This window comes from Mixophyes fleayi, chromosome 2 (genome assembly GCF_038048845.1).
Source record: "Mixophyes fleayi isolate aMixFle1 chromosome 2, aMixFle1.hap1, whole genome shotgun sequence".
Taxonomy (NCBI): domain Eukaryota; kingdom Metazoa; phylum Chordata; class Amphibia; order Anura; family Limnodynastidae; genus Mixophyes; species Mixophyes fleayi.
Genome location: NC_134403.1, coordinates 68,534,858 through 68,560,179, shown reverse-complemented (window position 1 = coordinate 68,560,179; position 25,322 = coordinate 68,534,858).

The following is a 25,322-nucleotide window of genomic DNA, read 5'->3' as shown; positions in this document are numbered from 1 at the left end:
GTGCCTGGCTGTCATGGTGACAGCCAGGCTGAAGACAGAGTTGCGGAGACCAGCGGAATGCAAGACAGCGGGCCCCCAGGTAAGTATGTGTTGCGCTGTTGTACCGGGCCCCCTGGTGAGCCTGGGCCCGGTACAACAGTACCCCCCGTACCCCTCTGATGGCGGCCCTGGGTACCCCTGAGCAGAGGGTACCAGGGTTAAAATGTACAAAAATAGTGCCCACCCTTGTGGCAGTACAGGTGCCAACATGCATATGAATGGCAGTACATTGTAACACTAGTACCACAAGAGTGTACTAAAAGAGTTGGCCCCAGCAGGAGAATAAATAACTAATTTTCCTTAATATTTAAAAAAGAACTGTGCCCTTTTGTATTAATAATGAATAACTGTGCCCCCTTCATATTAATAATGAAAAACTCTGCCCCCTTCATATTAATAATGAATAACTGTGCCCCCTTCATATTAATAATGAAGAACTGTGCCCTTTATATTAATAATTAATAACTGTGCGCCTTCATATTATAAAGAATTATTTAGTCCATATTAACGGAGGAGAGACCGCTCCTGATTGGCTGCTCATCTATTAAGTAGATGGGCTTACCAGACATTAACTCACATCAGGAGGTCCTCAGGAGAGGTCCATGTCGTCTCTGTTTTTATTTTCATTCCATATCGATTATTTCAAAAACAGAAGATTCCAGATAATTACTTACTACACAACCGGTAAAATGATCTGACAAATTATATTAAAAACATTAATGGGGACTAAATAAATATATATTTATTTATATGAATATGGCACAGTTCTTCCTTATTATTATGAAGAGGAAACAGTTCTTCATTATCAATCTGAAGGAGGCACAGCTATTTCTCACATACTAAAGGGGCACACTGTTTTCAAATTCTCCTTAGGCAGGAAACACTTGTAATGCACTCTTGTGGCACTAAGAGTTCTAGAAGCACTGCCTTTCATGTGCATGCTGGTATTTGTAGTGCTACAAGAGCAGGCACTATTTTTGTATATTTTAACCCATGTGCCCACTGGCCAGGGGTAACAGGAGAAGCCCAGTGCTACTAAGCATTGGCCTGGACCACTCTAGGTGCAGGGGCTTGAAAGTTTGTTCCACAGACGACCCGGCCCAATGCTGCTTTATTTATTTTTATTTTTACATCCTTATTTTTACATTGTGACAGGCAAGTGAGGTCAACCAGCAGGATTTCTGTAGATGTTAAAAAATAAGGACACCGATTTCTAATGTAGCGTTTTGTAAAATATTGTTTTTCCCGTGGTTTGGCCTTAACTAAATCTGGAGGTTTGAAAACTGCCAATAACATCACTGAAAAACCTGTTTAGCAAAACCGCACTTTAGCAAATGTTACCCTAAGGATCCTTTCCATGCACATATTCAGGAAGCTGTCACTTCTGGGCCTTATGTTAGTGAGCTTCTATGACTATAGTTATGCCTTCATCTGCTGTTGCTTAGCCTGAACTTTCAGTGCGCTGGTTGAGCTGTAAATATGAAAAATAATTAGAGATGCTCAGGCTCGGTTCCCCGAGAACCGAACATACCCGAACTTAGCAGATCCGAGTACCGAGCCGAGCCGACTCGGTATCTTCGCGCTTTTTCGGAATTGAGGCAAAATGGATCTCGCGAGTTTTGGATTCCTTTTTAAGATCCAACATAACGGTGGGTGCGAGGGAGGGCAGTCCCAAGGACAATTCCACTTGCACCATTTTTCTTTTCTGCCACTGCTAGGAACTGCCGTGTGTTTGAGTCATTGCTCTGTCGCTTACCATCCAGCCAGGTCGCTGCAGTATTTGTCCAAAACTGTATGAAAATAATATTGTGACCTGTGAGGTGGTCAAAATTGACTGCAAATGACTTGAAATTAGTGTTATTGAGGTTAATAATAATGTAGGGGAGGGGAAGCAAAAATATGTGATTTTAGCAAAAAAAAGGGATTTTAGAACAATAAATCAGGATTCAAAACCAAAACCAAAACACGCAAGGGCGGTTTTGGCAAAACCAAAACACGAAGCTAATCCAGATCCAAAACCAAAACCAAACCCAGTTCACGGGGGTCAGTGAGTATCTCTAAAAATAATGTGTTAGTTGTGTACATTAAACTTAAACTTGCAACTTTGGAAATATATTGACATAATCCAGACTCACCTTCTTAGCAAGACTTGCATGTAGGACACACTTTTACAGCCTTTAAGGCCAAATAAGAAGCACGTAGGCTCTGGAATAAACAGCTGCAATGTATATGGAACCCTAGCACTTGTAAGATGAGCATGTGTGTATTTCAGAAGCTTCTAAGCTCCCAGGTGTGCCTATGTGATGGAGAACCTCTCTGTTTGACTGATGTGTAAATATGAGTGTCCTGCCTTTGACGTCTGCATTCTTTACAGTAGCTCATTGTCATTAGGATTGTCTGTGAGGAAGAGGAAGCAATAAACAAGCGCACACAGACTTAAGGTGACCACATATTTATCTAATAATGAGGATCGTAGGGCACAGAGTCAGCATGAAATTAGCTGAGGGTGTAATGGGCCCTCCCTTCCTTAAGACCACTCAGAGTTCACATGGGAACTTTCATGCCGCTCATTAAGCCTGTTTATTGTTCAGGGCTAATTAAAATGTTACACTCTTCTGCTTTTTACATCCTCACTCCAGTTAATGAATCTACAGACGACTCTCCACAGGGTGTTCAGTGCAGGGATATAAAGCGGATATGGAATCTCCATGCAAAGTGGGGAAACAGCAATTACACTTGGCACAGTGCAGCATTCCTGGTATACAATATAACCGCCCCCCCACTCTTTAAAACTCCCCCAGTAACATTGTTAATTGTATTATGCTCCCCACAGGGAGCATGCCGTAAACACTAGCAATATATTTGATGTTAATTGGTACATTGGTACATCAGCCTGTGCGTAATTATTCATTCTACGATCAGATATCCATGCAGAGCTAGCCTCACAGATAACTGTGGTACTGAGATAACTGTGGAACTGAGGTAAAGTTTCGCAGAACGACAACTGAAAGGGTATTACTTCAAGGCATCGGGCTACTATAGGGTGTTAAAGCAGGGTAAACCCTCTCCAAAATAACTAATGAACTACTTCAGTAACAGAGGAGTTTGTTTCTTGTAGCTGACTCATACGGAAGGAAAGTGCATCTGTCATCTTCACACAATGGTGGGCAGGCATTTTGTTCCTAGCTAACGGAAAGACTACACTCACAGGAAATTGCTGTAGGCCACAACATGGCTGCTTTTAGGTACACTAACTGTAGACTAATCAGCCATGTATGTTATGGGAAAGAAATAATTCACTTTTTGTGCACAAGTGCGCTAACTTGTCCGCCCAGTGCACATCCACTTCTCAGTCAATGGAATTGCCCCAGGAAATCAGTCTGCTCCTAGTGCTCCTGCTGCTGGTCTACAGATATCATGGACAATGCGCATGGTGGAAAACCATTGTTACTCTGAAGGAGGACATGGCTGATTTCTTACCTTAAGCTGTTACCCTAGCATTTTATTGTCAACATGTAGGCTGGTGCTGTTGTTTTATTACTTTAAACCGCTTTGTCCCTGATTCATACTAACCACAAAATGTCCAGTCTTGTTATGTTAACTCCAACTACTGGCTGAATGGCTATATCTACAGCATATGTATTTGTAGATCTGAGAAAGGCCTATGCCCCTTATAACTAGAGATGGTCACTGACCCCCGTGTTTTGGTTTTGGATTCGGTGTTGGATCTGGATTACCGTCGTGTTTTGGTTTTGGTTTTGCAAAACCGCCATTGCGTGTTTTGGTTTTGGTTTTGTTTTGTTTTGCTATTTTGTTGGAAAATCAATGTTTTTGGGCCTAAAATAACCCAATTTAGTGCTCCAACTGTTTTAGAGATAAGTAATCTAATTGTAGAGGTAATAAATCGTTTAATTCTTCGTTGGTAGGCCTTCATTTATTCTACACACAAAACAGATTGTCTTCCTCTCCATCTATGCATATTGGCAATGCAGCCATCATCTTTGGATGTATATTACACCCTACACTTATAGTTAAATATGTAAAGAAATGGAAAAAGGCAGTTTGCTTTCTGTCTCTATAGGCCCCCTCCACTTGTATAAAAAACCAAAACATTCAGCCATTATAGACTGTACAATATTAATTGAAATGGACTAAGCCAGTTTGGTTTCTGGCTCTATAGGCTCCCCTCCACTTGTATAAAATACCAAAAAATTCAGCCGTTATAGACTGTACAATATTAATTGACATGGAGAAAGCCAGTTTGGTTTCTGTCTCTCTCTAGGCCTCCCTCCACTTGTATAAAATACCAAAAAAATCAGCCGTTATAGACTGTACAATATTAAGAGAAATGGACAAAGGCAGTTTGGGGTCACTCTGTCTATGACACCCTACCCTTACGGAGAAATTGGCCAAACAGCAGCCTTTCAAGACGGTACGTGATATGGAAATGCCACAAGTCCCTTTCCTCTTTGGGGGTAGATTGCACCCTACACTTACATAGAAAGTTTTAAAAAGATGTTATCGTCATCATCTTCAGTTTCATCCTCACCCTCATCAGTGTGCACGTCATCATCACGGACTATCAATTCATCGCCGCTTGAATCCGCCATTAGAGAACAGTCAGTGCTTGGATGTCTTTGATGGTGAAGGCCTTCCTCGTGGAAGATGTAGTTCATTTTTATAAACATCATTTTCTCCACATTTTTGGGAAGTAACCTTCTACGGTGATCACTGACTAAGTTCCCTGCTGTGCTGAACACTCGTTCAGAGTACACACTGGAGGGTGGGCAGTTTAGGTATTGCAAAGCAAGTTTGTACATGGGTTTCCAAATGGCCTGGTTTTCTTCCCAGTAAGGAAAGGGACTGTCTGACATTTCAATATCAACTACCTCTTGAAAGTAATCCTCCACCATCCTTTGCATGTTTATACTCGTATTGGATGGAGTTATGGGCAAAGTGACACATTTTTTTGAAAAATCCTTCAAACAAGCCCAGATGTTAAATTGTTCTGGTCTGCCCCCTGCGTCTTCCCTGCTTCTTTTTGGGAAGGTTAAATTTTTACGAGCAGCAGCAGCTTGAGGAAGTAAAGGAGGACACGTTGTCAAGCCAAGGCCCAGTTCAGCGGCCAACTTGCTGAGCAATAGCTCCTTGCAAAAGTTCACATCTCGCTCATTTACAAGTAAAGACTCAATGTAGGTTTTAAACCTTGGATCAAGCACAGTGGCCAAAACGTACTGATCCGAGTTCAAGATCTTAATAACTCGAGGATCATTGTGAAGCGAATTAAGTACTTGATCGACAAGGCCAACATACTTTGCTGAATTGCTTGCTTTCAGCTCCTCCTTTATTTTCTCAAGCTGCTTTTCCAATAGTCTAATTAAAGGAATGACTTGGCTCAAACTAGCAGAGTCTGCACTCACCTCACACGTCACAACTTCAAATGGTTTCAGCACCTTGCACAGGACTGAAAGGATTCCCCACTGTGCAAGAGTGAAATACATCCCCTCTCCTTTCCCAATGTCATGGCTTGTGCAATATGCTTGGATGGCTTTGCGCCTTTCCTCCATCCTCTGAAGCATGTACAGGGTGGAATTCCACCTAGTTACCACCTCTTGCTTAAGTTGGTGGCAGGGCAAGTTAAACTGCTCTTGAAGCTGCTGTAATCTCCTACATGCTGTGGCTGAATGCCTGAAATGGCCTGAAATTTTATGGGCCACCGAAAGCATCTCCTGCACCTCACCGTTATTTCGTAGGAAGCTCTGCACCACCAAGTTGATGGTGTGAGCAAAACAGGGAATATGTTGGAAATCACCCAGCTGTAATGCTCGCACTATATTGTTGGCGTTATCAGAAATTACATACCTTGGGGAGAGTCCGAGTGGTATAAGCCATGCATCAATCACATCTCTCAGTTTGCGTAACAAATTGTCAGCCGTATGCCTGTTAGTGAAGCCGGTGATACAAAGAGTGGCCTGCCTGTGACAAATGTTACGTAGTGGTGTACATGCTGCTGCTGTTCCTGCTGGTGAAGGTGAATGACCAACCCAGTGGGATGTCACAGTCATATAGTCTTTGGTTTGGCCACTTCCACTTGTCCACATATCTGTGGTTAAGTGGACAGTGGGCAGAATGGCATTTTTCAGCGCAATCTCTACATTTTTACACACTTTTTGGTATAGTTGTGGAATTTCTTTACGGGAGAAATGGTGTCGCGATGGAATTCTGTAACGCGGACACAAAATCTCAATTAACTGTGAAAAACCAGCTGCGTTTATTGTGGAGATTGGACGCAGATCTAACACTAACATTGCAGCCATGGCGTCTGTGATTCGCTTGGCGACTGGGTGACTGCTGTCATATTTGCTTCCCCTCGCAAATGATTGTTTCACAGTTAATTGCTGAAATGTAGGACTGCTCATTTTCTTGACCTGCCTCTGGGATGACGATTCACCCCCAGCAGCAACAACAGCAGCAGCAGTGGGACTAACGCTTTCTTCAGAGGAATCAATAATAGTGCAGGAGTCATCCAGCCTTAAGTGGGATGCCGGGCTAACTCCAAGCGCTACTGAGGATATTGATGAGGATGGTGTGGTGGGTGTATTTTGTAGCCGTCGGGATGTCGGTGAGCGGAGGGTCTTAGCTGATGATGGAGTGCTTGTATTCTTTTGGGAAGAACTTTCAGCTTTTCCCAACACTTTGCCATGAACTCTCGTTAAATAGCGTAACATAGACGAGGTTCCAAGATGGTTAAGGTCCCTCCCTCGACTGACTGTGGCTTGACATACACTACAAATGGCTATACAATTGTTGTCTGAATTTGGGTAGAAATTATTCCACACATAAGAAGTGGATTTTTTTGTTTTATGCCCAGGCATGACAATGGCCTTTTTCTTGTCACGTGCCAGAACTGCTGCCACTGGTGCAGGACTTACACAAACAACCTCATCCTCATCAACATCCTCATTAGCGCCCTCGTCGCCTACACAAATCTCCCCCTCATCCTCTTCTAATTCCAAAGTGGCATCCTCAATTTGGGTATCACCGGCTACACTCGGGCTATTAAGGCACACATCAGCAGAATGCTCACCATTAGACATCCCACTGTTGGATGGACTCTCCACAGGGATTGTTGTCATTTGTGAATCAGAGCAAACATTCTCCTCTAATGCCTTACTGTTATCTTGCAGCTCGGCTTTGACGCGTAACAGTAGTTGTGCACCAATTGTAGGCTGGGTAACTTTTTGGGATCTGCCACTAATAGCCAAAGGTAAAGGCCTCATTCTCTCTTTGCCACTACATGTGTAGAATGGCATGTTTGCAATTTTTTTTTTATCGGCACTTAACTTTTGCTCAGTAACACTTCTTTTTCGCTTCAATACAGTAAATTTTTTTGGGGGTTTTGTTTTTTGCACTGATTTGGAAACAATCTGTTGTTTGACATCGCCTTGGCCAGATGACGTACTGGGAACACTAACATCAGGACTGGTGACAGAACCTGGTTGCTCATTCTGATCATATGTGGACTGCTTTGAATCCATTCTAAGCACAAAGCACTTGTAGTGGTAAAAATTATTTGGTAGATACTGCTGACAGATATGACTTTTGACAGCCAGAAATATTTATGCACAATTATGGGGGACACCCCAAAAGCACTGAGGAGTGCTAAAAATTAGTTGGTAGATACTGCTGACAGATATGACTTTTGACAGCCAGAAATATTTATGCACAATTAGGGAGGACACCCCAAAAGCACTGTGGAGTGCTAAAAATTAGTTGGTAGATACTGCTGACAGATATGACTTTTGACAGTCAGAAATATTTATGCACAATTATGGGGGACACCCCAAAAGCACTGAGGAGTGCTAAAAATTATTTGGTAGATACTGCTGACAGATATGACTTTTGACAGCCAGAAATATTTATGCACAATTATGGGGGACACCCCAAAAGCACTAAGGAGTGCTAAAAATTAGTTGGTAGATACTGCTGACAGATATGACTTTTGACAGCCAGAAATATTTATGCACAATTATGGGGGACACCCCAAAAGCACTGTGGAGTGCCAAATATTAAAAAAAAATAATAAACCTCTATCCTCCTCTCTTCTCTAGCGATTTTTGTTAGAGCAATTGCAAGAAGAATATTGGATTCTCTGTCCCTGCTCTAATCAGCCTGTGACTACACCCTGCTCTCTCCCTCTGTCAAATGGCGATGAATTGCTGTGGAGGCATGTATTTATAATGTTAAAGTATCGCGAGAACCGAGCCCGAGATCCGACGACGTCACGATGACGTTCGGCCTCGATTTGGATTCGGAGCGGGCGGGAGAGTACCGAGCTACTCAGCTCGGTACTCGGATAGGCAAAGTTCGGGTGGGTTCGTTTCTCGGGGAACCGGACTCGCCCATCTCTACTTATAACAGCCAAGCATACTGATAGAAAACACCAGCTTATACTCATTAGTTAAAGATTCCACTAACTGGTTCCAACTTCCTGGAAAAGAACACTTTGTTTGTTGGGATAAATAAATGCCCCAGTTGCTAGGATGATGGTGAAACTCTGCTAATGGGCTCAGGAGGGGAATCGGATACCACAGGCACCTTGCCATCATTTTGTAGTTGGGCTGCTGCCGGACTATTCTCAGGGTGGACAGGATTATACATTCACAGCATAATGGTGTAGTGTGCAGCAGATAGTGTATTAAGGAATGGATTAATGGAATTGAAGTAATGGACAAAAACATTAATTATGTTTTCTTAAAATTCTTAAGGTGAGGAATAAATGGAATACAAATCTAAGTTACTGTTCAGATAGCAGATTCTTAATTCTTATAATCTTGCAGTTACCAAACTCCAGCCATAGGGTCCATTGATGCAGAAAGTCCCCCTTTGTGATACAGCTACTCTTTGGTGCTAAGGGCTGTCTGCAGAATGAGGGATTTGGCCAAATTAAACATCATTGAAACTAGAGTATGCTTGTAAGTGTCCTACAGGTTTATTTCCACAGAGAAAGTTGTTCAATTGAACCCTGAGGATTCTCTTGAATGGGACAGGAAGCATCTGCCACAAAAATATATACAATAGATACAATGTATACAGGGGCAAGCAAAGGTTTTCTAGAAGGGGATTTCCATGCCACGCCACCAGAGTGGGCATTGCAAGTGGTATGGCTGTCATTTTAGACAGTACTAGGCTGCTCTCCCACCCCTTCCCATTCTCTTGAAATAAACGGACCATGCTGGAAGCAGAGCAGTGGGAAGCAGGACAACCCTCCCAAACTGTCCTTGCAGTCGGAACAAGTCCTGACTGAGTAGGACAGTCACCCAAATGGAATGCTCCACCAGGAGAGTTGGCAGACTGTGTGTCAGGATCTGCCTGCAAGCCCCTTGCAGTGAATGCGACTTTGCCTGGCAGCGCCTGCCTCTTGGACTATCAGACTTTACTAGTGTGTTTGCAGCAGTACCTCTGTCCTCCAGAGGTGCTGCTATTGTGCCTTTCTTGTTGCATCAGGGGTTAACCTGTTCACCTATTATCCCATGCAACTTGGTGTGTTTCATTTATACCTATCACTCCCAGCATACATTGCTGGTTATTGATGTTACACTCTGCAGTCACAGCCTGTTATTCATTGTTGTTACTTCCTCCTGCTGTGCTCCTGTGTTTATCCTGCTTGGGATCTCTACATACATTCTGCTTACCTGTATCATCTGTGAACCTGGTATTTACCTCTGCAATTTCACAAATCCGCAGGTTAATACATTTATCCCTATATCACTCGCCACCTAACCAGCCCTGGCATTAGATAAAAAACACCCATGTTGGATGATGTTGATACCCTGAACTTTGCACAAATAAAGTTGTTAAAACAAACAATGCACCCATGTTTAATAATTAAATTATTAGTATTCATATGTAATAAATAAACCTATATCCTCCCAAACAGCCCAGTATTTAAATAATTATTATTCACATATAATAAATGGCCCTCCTTCTTACCAACCTCAGATCCAGGGCTGCCAAGAGAAATTCAGGGCCCCGGTACAAAAAATTCATGGGCCCCCCTTATAGTCGAATATGCTAAAAAAAAAATAGGAGGTGTGGTCATGCATTTGGGGGGGGTGGCAAATGCGTCATTGGGGCGTGGCTAACACATCAAAATCACTAGGCTCTGAATTCGCCTGAGTGTCACATATGTTCAAGCAATCCTGACTTTTAGGACATCTAGCACCACAGTGTAGTATAGAAAGAATGCAGTGTGTACACAAAGAGTTCAGTTTTGGCCTGCACCTTACATTGGGCACAACACTCACCAAAAATTGGCATTGTCCCTACTGGAATTCCAACATTTCACATACTGTCCTGCTCTCTCCTACCTGTTCTTCTCACTTTCACTGACTGTGACTGCAGGTTTCTTTAGTTGCGGCTTGTCTGGATCCTGGAATGCTGGGGGCCCTATTTGGAAAAAAATGGCTACATTTAGATAACCCTGGCGTTAAATCAATACCACCCATGATTAATAATTAAGCCTTCCTCCAGCTCCAACATTACAATAATGTGCCCCTTCATCATCGCCATGCCTTATGATCATACTGCGCCCTCCATGCTGCTTTTTCCTCCTTCACCTGGCTCCCCTTCATCACACTATACTATGCTGCTCCCACCCCCTTTTTCAATCCCACTGTGCCATGCCTCACCCCCTTTTTAACCCCACTGTACCATGCTGTCCCCCATTTTTTAACCCCTCTGTGCCATGCTGCCCCCATTTTTTAACCCCACTGTGACATTCTCCCCCCTGTTTTTTAACCCCACTGTGCCATGCTGCCCCATTTTTTAACCCCACTGTGCCATCCCCCCCCATTTTTTAACCCCTCCGTGCCATGCTGCCCCCGTTTTTAAACCCCACTGTGACATGCTCCCCCCTGTTTTTTAACCCCACTGTGCCATGCTGCCCCATTTTTAACCTCAGTGCACCATGCCCCCCCCCCCCGCTTTTTAACCCCTCTGTGCCATGCTCCCCATTTTTTAACACCTCTGTGCCATGCAGCCCAGTTTTTTAACCCCTCTGTGCCATGCCCCCCCCCCCCCCCCCGTTTTCCTCCCTTCACTTACCTTTTCCTTTTCTTCTCTCTTCTTTCTTGGTCCTCTCTGCTCCATTCAAACTGAATGCCAGGTGTGACATGATGACGTCATGGCTAGCATTCAGTCTGAATGGAGCAGAGAGGAGGGATGCCGGCGCCGCAATCACGTGAGTATGTTTCTTTTTTTAACTACCCTGCTCCCCCCACCAACGACCGAGCCCCCCACCGCAAAAAAAAAAAAAAAAAGAAAAAAAATGTAGATTTGAAAAAAAAAAAATTACAAAAAAAAAAATTGTCGTCAGCGAGGGCCCGGGTAATTAGTACCCGCTCCCCCCCCTCTCGGCAGCCCTGCTCAGATCCATGTTGAATTAAAAGCTCCCACAACACTCCAGCATTAAGTTACTAGTCTAATCACCCACACTTTATATTAATAGGCCCAGAGCCGGTGCAAGGTTTCTCTGCACCCTAGGCAAAGCTTTAGCCTATGACCCCTCCTCCCCCCAATTCCCACAACCTAGCTCGACACACACTTGACATTTATAAAATAAAATTAGTGACTCTTATGTCCTAATGGCTGGTAAGGCTGCACTCCAGATGCACTGATGTCCAGATGTACTGATGTCTGATGCAGAATGCTGCACAGGAGCAGATGCAGGATTTCTAGAGGGGAGGCTCCAAACGTTAGATTTCATAACAAAGTGAAGAAAACTTGACATCACTCACCTGTCACATACTGACATGTCCACCATCTTTTCTCACAAATGCCTCCTTACAACCATCTGTTCTCACACATGCCACCCATACCCATCAGCTTTTGTCACACATTCACATTCATTCCACCAGCTTTTCTCACATGCCCCCCTGCCCACTAGCTTTTCTCTCATATGCCCCCCTGCCCAATAGCTTTTCTCTCATATGCCCCCCTGCCCACTAGTTTTTCTCTCAAATGCACGCTTGGCCTTGGTGCCCTAACCAGCTTTTTTCACACATGTTCTCCATCCCCAACAGCTTTTCTCTCAAATGACCCCCTGCCAAAGTTTTTTTCTCACATGCCCTCTTGCCCACAAGATTTTAATAAGTAACCAGCTTAATGCCACCTGTCCCCGCTGTTTTCTCTAGCCCCTGCCCTCCTATTTTCTCTAGCCCCCTCTCATCCTGTTTTCTCCAGCTATCTCTCCCCCTATTGTCTCAAACCCTTCCTCCCCCCATTTTCTGTAGCTCCCTCTCATCCTGTTTTCTCCAGCCTCTCCCCCCCATTGTCTGTAACCCCTCTCAATGTTTTCTGTAGCCCCCTCTGTCCCTCGATTTTCTCCAGACTCCTCTCCACATTCTTTGTAGCCCCATCCATTTTCTCCAGCCCCTTCAACGTTTTTCTGTACTCCAACTGCCTCCCCATTTTCTCCAGCCCCCTCTCCACATTTTCTGTAGTGCCCCCCTGGCCCCCCATTTTTTTAAGCCGTCTCTCCACATTTTCTGTAGTCCACCTCTGACCCCACATTTTCTCCTGCCGCCTCCCCACGTTATCTGTACCCGCTCTGCCCTCCCCTATTTTCTCCAGCCCCTCTCCTTCCACTTTCTCTATATTAATGTAATTACCTTTTATTCTTTTCTTCATTTCTTCTTTCTTCTTTTTTGTTTGTTCTTACTTCTTGGAGCCTCTTGGCTCCTCTCTGCTGACAACGTTGTGATGTCATACCACTGTCAGAAGCCTGGCGCTGGAGAGATGCTGGGAGGCAGTGCTGAGCACCACCTTTCTTTTCAGGTCAGTACTGGGGAAATGGCTGGAGGAAGATCGCACCGTCTGCACCACCTGACTAACAATTTCTCATTCATAGACATTGTTAATAAGGGAATCCGGTCACAGTGCTGCCCCCCAGAGTCCAGTGCCCTAGGCAGCTGCTTAAAGCTGCCAAATGGTGACACCAGCCCTGAATAGGCCCCACTATAACCTCAGTTTAAATTTAATAGCTCCCACCCCCATTAAATGATTAGCTCCACCCTCACTCTACCATTAAACTAATACCTAACTCCAAACCCACACTACATAAATAGCAACTTACCACCATCTCACCACATATACACTTACATTGAAAGCCCCTTCCCCTCACACAAAAGATATTGTGGCGCTGCTTGCATCCTGTCAACGGGGAGGAATGAGAGGGCGCACACGTATGTGAAGATACTGGAGGACAGAACAATCGCCGGCTGTAAGTTCCTGGGGGGAGGGACCAGCTATCCAGAGGTATACTGTACCCCAGCCTGCACCACATTGCCGAGCCTGGAGGGAGGGTTTTCCAGCAGCCCCCCTAATTGCGCTAATAGTATACATTATATTGACTCTCTTTATTCCCTCTATTTCCCTACATGACCCTCTTCAGCACATTACACAGAAGCTATGTCCCCCAAAAGTAACCAATGACCACCTTACAACCGAATCAAAAAGTGAACCTTTCATGTTGCTTCTTTTATGGGAGTAGTTGGACTTAATACATTCCTAGCTAGATGCAGGAAAGCAGCACAAGATAATGGGCCAAGGCTAAATACCACCCAATGTTGCGTCCAAGTGGTCGACTGGAAGGAGAACCCTTCAGGAACACCATCAAGCCAGGTCTCAGAGATTTTACTCACTTCACACAATCTACATAGTGATTTGCTGACATCATATTTACAGGACACAACCAAACCCTTCCCCCTAAACCACCACAAAAAAAAAATAATAATTTGAATATTGATCCTCTCTGCTGCCTGTAGATTAAAGTTAACAATATAAAATACAATACAATATATTGGACAAGTGCATCCCATCCTGCCAATATAAAACAGAGGCGAGGGCCTCAATATCCAGTTTCATAGATTCCGGTTCACATGACTCCAAAATGCCACTAACTGCTTCCTGTAGCTGCCATCCTTGCTTCTGTTCCATGCCCAGCTGCATGAGGCTCGTATTGCCACCACATGGATATCAGTTAAGAGCATTGAGAGAATTACCATAATTTCAAGAATTTACTGAAAATATTCTTAAGGCTCTTGAACCTGTGAAATTTGATCGAACCAGTCCTCATTGATTTCAAACCAGTTAAAAAAGATTTCAGGACTATCAAAAAGAAAATTGTTCAAATAATGAGACCCATGCCCCAGACTTGCAGCAAGAACCTGCAGTAAAAAACCCCCACACTAGCACCACTAGGTTATATTCCGTAAGCACAGGTACGGTTTGTGCTGTGGGTTGAGCCCGGGGTAGAACAGACAGAGAAGCAATAAAATATGGTAACTGCAATATTACCGATGAGTGCCCATGGCCATCCACCTAAAAACTGCAAACCCAATCATGGCATGAATTAGAAATAGAGCTAATAGCAATTGACTTGCAGTAGAACTAGCACTAGGTAAATCAAGTGAAGGTTCAACAGTGTCATTAGATTAATCTGAAGCACATTAGCTAATCACCAGGGCTGTGCGAGAAGGAAACAACCACTCAGAACACAAAGAAGAAGGAGGCTGCAGAGAAATTAATATTTTAGGTTAATTTGGTAAAACTTGAGGGCAAGCTTCTTTCTTTTCCCAGAAAGTTGGGATTACAATAAAAAAGGCTTTCCCTTGAATTATTACCAGCTCAAGGCTTGATGCCTACAGGAGATGATATCTAGATTGGCCATCCCTTTGTATAGACTCAAGCTGGCCAACAATGCCTGTACAGATTTAGTAATGGTGACTGAAGTGTCAGAAGGATGTTGAAGAAACCGAAACCAATCTATCACTAGCCACCAATGTCATCCTAAACTGAACACACACAGAGCCAGTGCTAACCACCTCATTAACAGCAGGCTAGAAATCCTCTGTCCTGAAATATGCTTTATGTGACTGAAGCAAATAAGGAAAGCTGCAAGCAACATGTCCAACTGCATTTTAGAAGAAAAAAAACAAACAACCCACTCCTCTTGTGGACTCCTGAAGCCTCCCTGCCACAAATAGGGGTCTTTACCATCTCAGGACTCCATCTAACTGGAGGCCTGGCATGCCTAGGCTGCCTTTCTCTGGCTTCACTTCATGCATATTAGAATATTAAATGTCAGAACCCGAAATAAAATATCATATTGATAAATAGAAATGAACATGATTTTCCTTCAGATAAGTTTTTGTTTGCTTTTTTAAAACATTTGGTCAATTAGCCTAGTGGGAAGTAATTATGTTCAGCAGACATTCTGCAGGAAGCTAATTAAGATATGCAGATCACAGCTATGCTTTGTATTTGATCCTGTGTTTAACTTTTAGCGTAGAGTGGCAAACATGAACAATTGAGATCTTCAAGTAATACATTGGCAAAACTACTGAACAGCGTCACCAGTGTGCATACTGTTCCCATAGATCCTGTGCAGACCCTGGCACATCTGACCTGAGTTTCTGGTAGTGGTTCACCCATGCAGCAGCACATCCTTTACTAATTAGTAGTCCTAGAATATTTAGTACAGCCATTGCTGTACATGGGCAATGTCCCCCCATCTCCATGATGATTGGGCCATCTACGATGGCCACCAAATAATTTATGAGGCTTCGTAGGACATGCTCTATGTACTTTTCAGATTTGCTAATATATGACATAATCCTCCTACTTTACCAAGAGGCAACGATTCATCCTCCACACCACTGGACCTATACAGTATTTACCGGTAAGTACACAAAACTTACAGAGCTATGTACTGCAAGCAGAATCAAGTGTAAGGCAGAGTGGACAATAACAACTTGACTGGATGGAAGTGACACCTATATCAGGAAGTAACTCATAAGAAAGCGCTGATCCCTAGGTTTTATGTCTGCCCAAATATAGTTAAAATAGTTCCCTTTATAATGGTAATAATTGATCTTTTATAGGGCTCAGGAGCATTTCAGACTGTTACTATAATTTAGGAAGTAATAATATTTTACACAAACACTTGTCTTGACCAAGATTTCCTCACGAATGTCCAAACTGAAATATTTATGTGTAAATCTGGGTAGGGAAATTCATTCACATTATCAGCTGAACTAGTGACCTTCACATCCGAACGAGGAAGAGGAAGAGCTTCCAACTGAAAAGCAATAGGAGCCTAACCCTCGATTATACATTGATGGGTATGTTCCAATATATTCAAAATGAATAATAGACAGCCCTAAGAATAAAGATATCTGCTGTAAAACTATTTGGATTGGGAATGGTGAAAGGTACAAAATATATATAATCAGCAAAAAGTGAGAATTTTACATTTTAAATGATTGATAATGATGGGAGTTCTGTGCATGGTACCCAGGGGCAGGCTGGGCTGGGGGCAGAGTGGCATCTGTCCCGGGCTGGTCCCATAGTGGACTACCTTCAGCTGGGTCACTGAGCCATCTGAATTTATTTTTCTTTAGAATAGGACGCTGAGTCGAGTCTTGCCCCCCGTGCTGTAATTCGCCTAACCTCACCTTATGGGGGAGGTCAAGTCTCTGGAAGACGATCATCATCATCATTTACCCTAGTGCTGTGAGGCAGAAGTGCTAACCACTACGCCACCATGCTGCCCAATGAAAACTAGATTCTTTAACAGGGTGCCACAAATGGTAATCTACTGTTCTCATGATATTTCCACAAAATATCTTCTACACTTGCTTCTTGTTTTGTTTTTGCATCAAACTTTTCTGAATCTTGTATTATTGATAAGCATGTCAATAGATTTGAATCTGGCTGAGCGTCACAATCCCACGCGGGGTTTCCCAGCTAAGCTTCATTGCGCTGTCGAAATAGTAAAGATCCGAGCCTATATAATGTGTGCGTTGGCCTCACATAACCCGGATCAGAATAATTTTTTTAGAGACGAGTTCTTTATTATATTCTTAAATATAAAGTGTCCTCGAAAAACTATTTTATTAAAATAGTAATACTATGTAAATTTTAGTTGCATACAGTAATAATATTACATAGAAACATAGAATTTGATGGTAGATAAGAACCACTTAGCTCATCTAATCCGCCTATTTTTCTGTTAAGCTATTGTAACCTCAAACTCTATTCGATCCTTAATCTTTCTAAGGATATCCTTATGTCTATCCCAAGCATGTTTAAATTGATCTACTGTATTAGCCTCTAACACCTCTGATGGGAGGCTATACCACTTATCCGCTACCCTTTCTAAGAAGTTGTTTTTTCTCAAATTTCCTCTGAACCTACTTTCCTCCAGTGCCAGTGCATGTCCTCGTGTTCTAATACTTCTCTTCCTTTGTAGAATGTTTCCCTCCTGCACCTTGTTAAAACCCTTGATATATTTGAAAGTTTCTATTATATCTCCCTGTTTTCTTCTTTGCTCCAAACTATACATCTTAAGATCTTTTTGTCTTTCTGGGTAAGTTTTGTGCTGTAGCCCATGCACCATTTTAGTTGCCCTTCTTTGTACAGTCTCTCATGTATTTATATCCTTCTGGAGATATGGCCTCCAGAACTGAACACCATATTCTAGATGAGGCTGTAACAATGACCTATATAATGACATTATTACTTCTTTCTTTCTGCTAATGATTCCTCTCCCTATGCAACCAGCCATCTGATTTGCCTTTCTCATTGCTTTGTTACATCGCTTACCTGCTTTTAAGTCACCTTAAATAGGAACTCCTAAATCCCTTTCCTCCTCAGTAGTTTCCATTATAGTGCCATTAATACTATATATAGCCTTGAGGTTTTTGAGACCCAAGTGCATGATTTTGCATTTTTTTAGATTAAACTGTTGTTGCCACTCTCTTGACCATTCCTCTAGTCTACCTAGATCATCAATCAAATGTTTTATCCCTCCTGGTGTTTCTACCCTGTTGCATATATATGTGTCATCTGCAAAAAGACATGCTTTCCCTTTAATACAAGTTGCAATGTCACCAATAAATATATTAAAAAGCACTGGTCTAAGTACAGATCCTTGAGGTACTCCACTGGTAACCATTCCCTCCTGTGAATGCACTCCATTTACTACAACTCTCTGTTTTCTATCCTGCAACCAAGATCTTATTCATTCAACCATCTTAGAATTTAATCTCAAGCTTTTAAGTTATTTAACAGTCTGCGATGTGGGACAGTGTCAAAAGCCTTATTAGGATCCAGATAAGCTACATCCATTGCCTTCCCTTGATCTATTACTTTAGTCACCCAGTCAAAAAACTCAAGAAGATTCATTTGACATGATCACCCCTCAGTAAATCCATGCTGCTTGGGATCGTGTAAGTTACTGGATTTGAGATATTCTACATCTCTTTCTTTTAAGAGTGTCCCTACTACTGATGTAAGGCTTACTGGTCTGTAGTTGCTCGCTTTTTCCTTGCTTCCACTTTGTGCAGTGGGACTACATTTGCTTTTTTCCAGTCCTCTGGAATTACTCCTGTGGCTAGTGACTGATTGAATAATTCTGTCAATGGTGTTACCAGCACTCCTTTAAGCTCTTTTGGTATCTTTGGATGTATCCCATCTTTCCCCATTGATTTATCCACTTGCCGTTTTGAGAGTTCTGTTAGGATCTTCTGCTTTGTAAATGTACTTATACATACAGTAGACATTAATTACATCCTATTAAATGTTTTTCATGGGGGAAAAAAGAAAACTTTTTTTTATGTTTTGCATTAAATACTATATTGTTAACAGGTGACATTAATTGAATATGTTTTTTTTACTTGTACATTCTTTAGTGAGTTTTATTCCACAAATGTCTAGTAGAGCAAAGCAGACCTACACTTGTATTCATCATCAGACGTAGCATCACATCCGCTTCTTGTGGAATATGGTTGTGTGTACACCCATTTCACGTGTGTTTTTTTAAAAGACACATATATGTTGGTTTTGCGTGCTAATCTTTCCATCTCAGATGGCGTTACCTGTCTTTTCCTTTAAGATTCTGCTGAAGCTACTCTGGCTTCGTGAATCCATTACTGTGGAAGTGCTGTGCGCACAACACTTCCTCCTTTCACCGGAAACGATAAGGAAAGAAGTTTGCAGCACATGAGTCACTTTGCCAGGCTCCCAGAGTATCCGCTGCATGATGCATTCCAGCGGTGCATAAATATGCATCACTACCATTTGCAGCAATGTATATTTAATTGCCCCGCTTCTTATTGATGCATAGAACTCTCTATGTCTTATCTCATCTGCGGAGAGGGGGGGGGGGGGAGGACCACCGCCAAAGTATACTATTATTGGGAAGAGTGGATAGTCATTAATCTTCTTAGATAAAATTTAAATATTTTTAATGCCATTAAATGTGTTTAGTTGGATGGGGAATAGTGTTATATTTGGGCATATTTAAGTTATCTTAAGGTGTTCTAGGAATAAATACCTAATAGTATAGTTCTGGATATTGTGTCCTTGTAAGGTAGAAAACCATAAATGATTTATTTTTCTCCTTTTGATAACAGCAATCTTCTGACAGTTATGGACCTAATTAGCAGTACATTTAGAGGTCTAGAATTAAAATTAAAAGATAAATTATATTTATTAAAAGACAGTATGTGATAGGAGTTGAGTGAAAATAGATTGGAAGGAAAATAAAATCTTGGTGACAGAGGACTATATGAACAGATGTGTGATAAATAGCCTGTGCACTCTGCCTCTTTATGGAATGTTAAGCTGAGTGAGGTCATAATGTGACATCATAATGGTAACTGCTGATATCACTGCTTCAAGACTCCATCCTCTGTCACACACAGCCAGGATACTGACCCAGCACCAGCATCCATCACCAGCTCTCCTGCACATACTGACTACATCCTCTGTACCTCACCATCCTCTGACATTTGCTTCAGAAACTCGTAGCCATCTCGTCGAAAGTGGCCTGCATTAGATAAGTATATCATCATAGACCTGTGGATGTGCCTGCAGACTTGGAGCTGACTACCCTAAAACTTGTCCTTCAGCATGTTTGGATGTTCTAAGATTTCCGGTTCTAGCCGGGTGCTATTATTATTGCGTTTCAAAATAAGTGATAGCTGTCAACTTCAGCAAATTGCGCAGCTTTGCGAGGAAAACAAATTGGGCAGTGGGAGGAAAAGGGGATATCGGTCTTATCAATTAGCTCAGCCAAACCTACTTTAGTGAGCAACATGATTACCTGAAGGTGAAACGTGTGTTGATCATGTGAAGGTGAAATGTGTGTTGATCATGTGAAGGTGAAATGTGTTTTGAACTTGTGAAGGTGAAATGTGTGTTTGATCTTGTGAAGGTGAAATGTGTGTTGATCATGTGAAGGCGAAACATGTGCTGATCATGTGAAGGTGATCAACAAACATTTCACCTTCACGTGATCAACACACATTTCACCGTCACATGCTCAACACGCATTCCATCTTCACATGATCAACACACATTTCACTTTCACACGAGCAACAAATATTTCACCTTCACATGATCAACACACATTTCACCTTCAAATGATCAGAAAGCATTTCACATTCACATGATCAACAAGCATTGCACCTTCACATGATCAACACATTTTTCACCTTCACATGATCAACACACATTTTACCTTCACATGATCAACACATATTTCACCTTCACATGATCAACACACATTTCACCTTCAAATGATCTGAAAGCATTTCACATTCACATGATCAACAAGCATTGCACCTTCACATGATCAACACATTTTTCACCTTCACATGATCAACACACATTTTACCTTCACATGATCAACACATATTTCACCTTCACATGATCAACACACATTTTACCTTCAAATGATCAACACATATTTCACCTTCACATGATCAACACACATTTTACCTTCACATGATCAACACACATATCACCTTCACATGATCAGCACACATTTTACCTTCACATGAATAAAACACATTGCACCTTCACACGATCAACAAGCATTGCACCTTCACAGGATCAACACACATATCACCTTCACATGATCAGCACACATTTTACCTTCACATGAATAAAACACATTGCACCTTCACACGATCAACACACATTGCACCTTCACAGGATCAACACACATATCACCTTTACATGATCAGCATATATTTTACCATCACATGAATAAAACACATTTCACCTGCACACAATCAACAAGCATTGCACCTTCACATGATCAACACACATTTTACCTTCACATGATCAGCACACATTTTACCTTCACATGAATAAAACACATTTCACCTTCACACGATCAACAAGCATTTCACCTTCACACGATCAACACACATTTTACCTTCACATGATCAACACACATATCACCTTTACATGATCAGCACACATTTTACCTTCACATGAATAAAACACATTTCACCTTCACACGATTACCAAGCATTTCACCTTCACACGATCAACAAGCATTTCGCCTTCACACGCTCAACAAGCATTGCACCTTCACATGATCAACACACATTTTACCTTCACATGATCAGCACACATTTTACCTTCACATGAATAAAACACATTTCACCTTCACATGATTACCAAGCATTTCACCTTCACACGATCAACAAGCATTGCACCTTCACAGGATCAATACACATATCACCTTCACATGATCAGCACACATTTTACCTTCACATGAATAAAACACATTGCACCTTCACACGATCAACACACATTGCACCTTCACAGGATCAACACACATATCACCTTTACATGATCAGCATATATTTTACCATCACATGAATAAAACACATTTCACCTGCACACAATCAACAAGCATTGCACCTTCACATGATCAACACACATTTTACCTTCACATGATCAGCACACATTTTACCTTCACATGAATAAAACACATTTCACCTTCACACGATCAACAAGCATTTCACCTTCACACGATCAACACACATTTTACCTTCACATGATCAACACACATATCACCTTTACATGATCAGCACACATTTTACCTTCACATGAATAAAACACATTTCACCTTCACATGATTACCAAGCATTTCACCTTCACACGATCAACAAGCATTTCGCCTTCACACGCTCAACAAGCATTGCACCTTCACATGATCAACACACATTTTACCTTCACATGATCAGCACACATTTTACCTTCACATGAATAAAACACATTTCACCTTCACACGATCAACAAGCATTGCACCTTCACACGATCAACACACATTTTACCTTCACATGATCAACACACATATCACCTTTACATGATCAGCACACATTTTACCTTCACATGAATAAAACACATTTCACCTTCACATGATTACCAAGCATTTCACCTTCACACGATCAACAAGCATTTTGACTTCACACGCTCAACAAGCATTGCACCTTCACATGATCAATACGCATTTCACCTTCACACGATCAACAAGCATTTCGCCTTCACACGATCAACAAGCATTTTGCCTTCACACGATCAACAAGCATTTCACCTTCACACGCTCAACAAGCATTGCACCTTCACATGATCAATACGCATTTCACCTTCACACGATCAACAAGCATTTCGCCTTCACACGATCAACAAGCATTTTGCCTTCACACGATCAACAAGCATTTCACCTTCACACGCTCAACAAGCATTGCACCTTCACATGATCAATACTCATTTCACCTTCACACGATCAACAAGCATTTCGCCTTCACACGATCAACAAGCATTTTGCCTTCACACGATCAACAAGCATTTCACCTTCACATGATCAACACGCATTGCACCTTCACATATACATATTTGAATAAGGCTCAGCATCTCTGCATAGCCCCTTAATGCCCAGAGGGAAGGGCAGTCCTTGCAGCCATGGTTCCCCAGAGGTTTCCTCCACAGGGGGTTTTTCCTCTCCTGAGTGCTGAAGGATGACTCTTCGTGAGTCCGGGGTATCCATTATATTGGTTCTCTTATAGAACAAGTTTGTAAGAGCCATAGGCCAATCTTTGACCATAAGTTCCTATTTTATTATGCAGAATAGCAAATGTATGTTTTAGTTTTAAAGAAAACCTCAATAAATTTATTTTAAAAATACTATATGTTTCCTTGATTTTCCTTTTGTTTTCTTCATATATGCTCCTGAAATGGGAATAGAAGTGGTGTGTGAGATAATGACTGGGGGCAGAGATGGTGATGGAGGGCAGTACAGGGGTAGCTGAAAGAATAAAAACTCAGCTTATTAAACATAAACCACAGGTAAAGAGAAGATAAAGGTTACAATAGGCAAAACTAAGGGTTGAGGAGCAAAAGACTACGGCTAAGGGCACACAAGTGATTTTAATCCATCCGTGCTACTTCCAGTTTTCTGTCTTCTGTAAGTTATAGATCAATGACCCCAAGTGTGCTGACATCTATGATAAAAATAAATACCTGTCCACATTGGTTTCTTCGGATAGCATGAGATGGATGTGGATGGACAAGAACAGACATGTCCTTTCCTATTCACAGTAGTCTTGGGGTTTGTGACCAAACCCCCTTGTGCACAGTCATTGCTACTTCTCATGTATCACCCCTAGTGCCCCAGTCTCACCCTAGTGTGTCTCCTCCATCTACTGATGGAAACATGGGAAGCACCATGGGCACTAGCTCTAAGGAGGGAAGATGATCACCTGAAAGAGACATCTGGGGGTAAATGTATCATACCCTGGTTTTTTCAGCTCGCCGGGAATCGGCGAGTTGACAGCTAATATTTAAAGTGGCGCTGGCTTGTAAAGGCAAGCGCTGCCTTTACAAGCCAGCGCCGCTTTAAACTTTAGCTGTCAACTCGCCGATTCCCGGCGAGCTGAAAAAACCAGGGTATGATACATTTACCCCCTGATGTTTATAAGTCAAAAGAACTAAAAATGCATCTAATATGTGGTCAAAGAGAGGCTAAACATTCTGTGTCAAATAAAGATATATCAATGTCACATACAGGTGCTGCATTTATCCACCGATTTCCTGTTTGCTTTGAGTGACTTCATCTGAAGAAGGGGGTAGAGGCCCCCCCCCCCCCCCCACACACACACACACACACAAAGGTTGTGTGTCATGACACCCACCAGTATCACAATATGCCAGCTCTGATCAGCCTTTAAAATATATTTGAGGTGTGTTACCTGATATCACAGTTATTATTGGATATGTGATTGGGAAGTGGAGGAGCCCAGAGAGTGTATTTAGGCACCACAGCATCACATTGGAACTGGAAGAAGGAAACAGACCCAACGGTGAGACTTGGATGGATTGGAAAGCTGCACAGAGGATCCTGACACATGTTGCAGCCTTCACACAGAAATATAGTATCTGACAATAAAAATAATGACAACAGTCCATTTATGGAGCACATATTTCACTTTTGTCTTTTGTTTTTATATCTTGCTTTTTGCCTTTGTTTTTATTAGTCTGTGTCTTACATTTTAAAAATGTTATTTTGTTTGTGTCAGTGGTCATTGACACATAACATATAAGCACATAAGCATCAAAAAGGTAAGATACATATTTACACCCATCTGCTGGGTCACACACATCAGATACATCCAGCTCTGCACCAGTCGCTTATGCAGCAGTATTACGTTAAACGTACTTACACCCAAATACACTTACATTTGTTTTGACAATGAAAAATGCATTCGTTATTAGGGTTTATTTAAATGAAAAAAGAGACTCTATAATGCAGGAAGTTTAATCTTCCTTCTTGTGTAGGAATGAAAGTAGCAAAAACTTCATTCAAAATAGTCCCAGAAAATCATATAATATAGGCATGATCAATGAAGAAAGCTTCAGAGGTGAATCGCAATCAGCCAATCACAAGCGGCTAGCGCTGGTGATTGTCATCGTCATCAGTGTGTATTTTCACCAGCCCTTCTCAGAGGAGAGCAGAGAACGTCTATCGACTCTGGATATACTAGACTAGGTGAGAACCTTGTGGACAGATGCAGAAACATGAAGGCTATCTATGCAGGTATATAGAAATAGTAACTTAAACAAAAATGCCTTCATATTTCATATTTTGGGATATCAGGGTACCACTCTGTACAAAGGTGCAAAGACCAGACCGGGTTGTAAAGTATAGGTACCGTTACCAGTAGTCACATGCCTTTTGGAAAGGTATTTCATATTGTTATAATTCCATCATATTTGGTTTTTTAAAGTGCGGGAGGTTATGATTGGTTTATTGAAAGAGGGGTTATGTCTCTAGGATATATCGGTAAAAAAGTTAAGACAGGTCAAAACTTTTGGAACAATTTTGAGCAAACCATAGTTGACACCCAGAGGACATTTCCGCC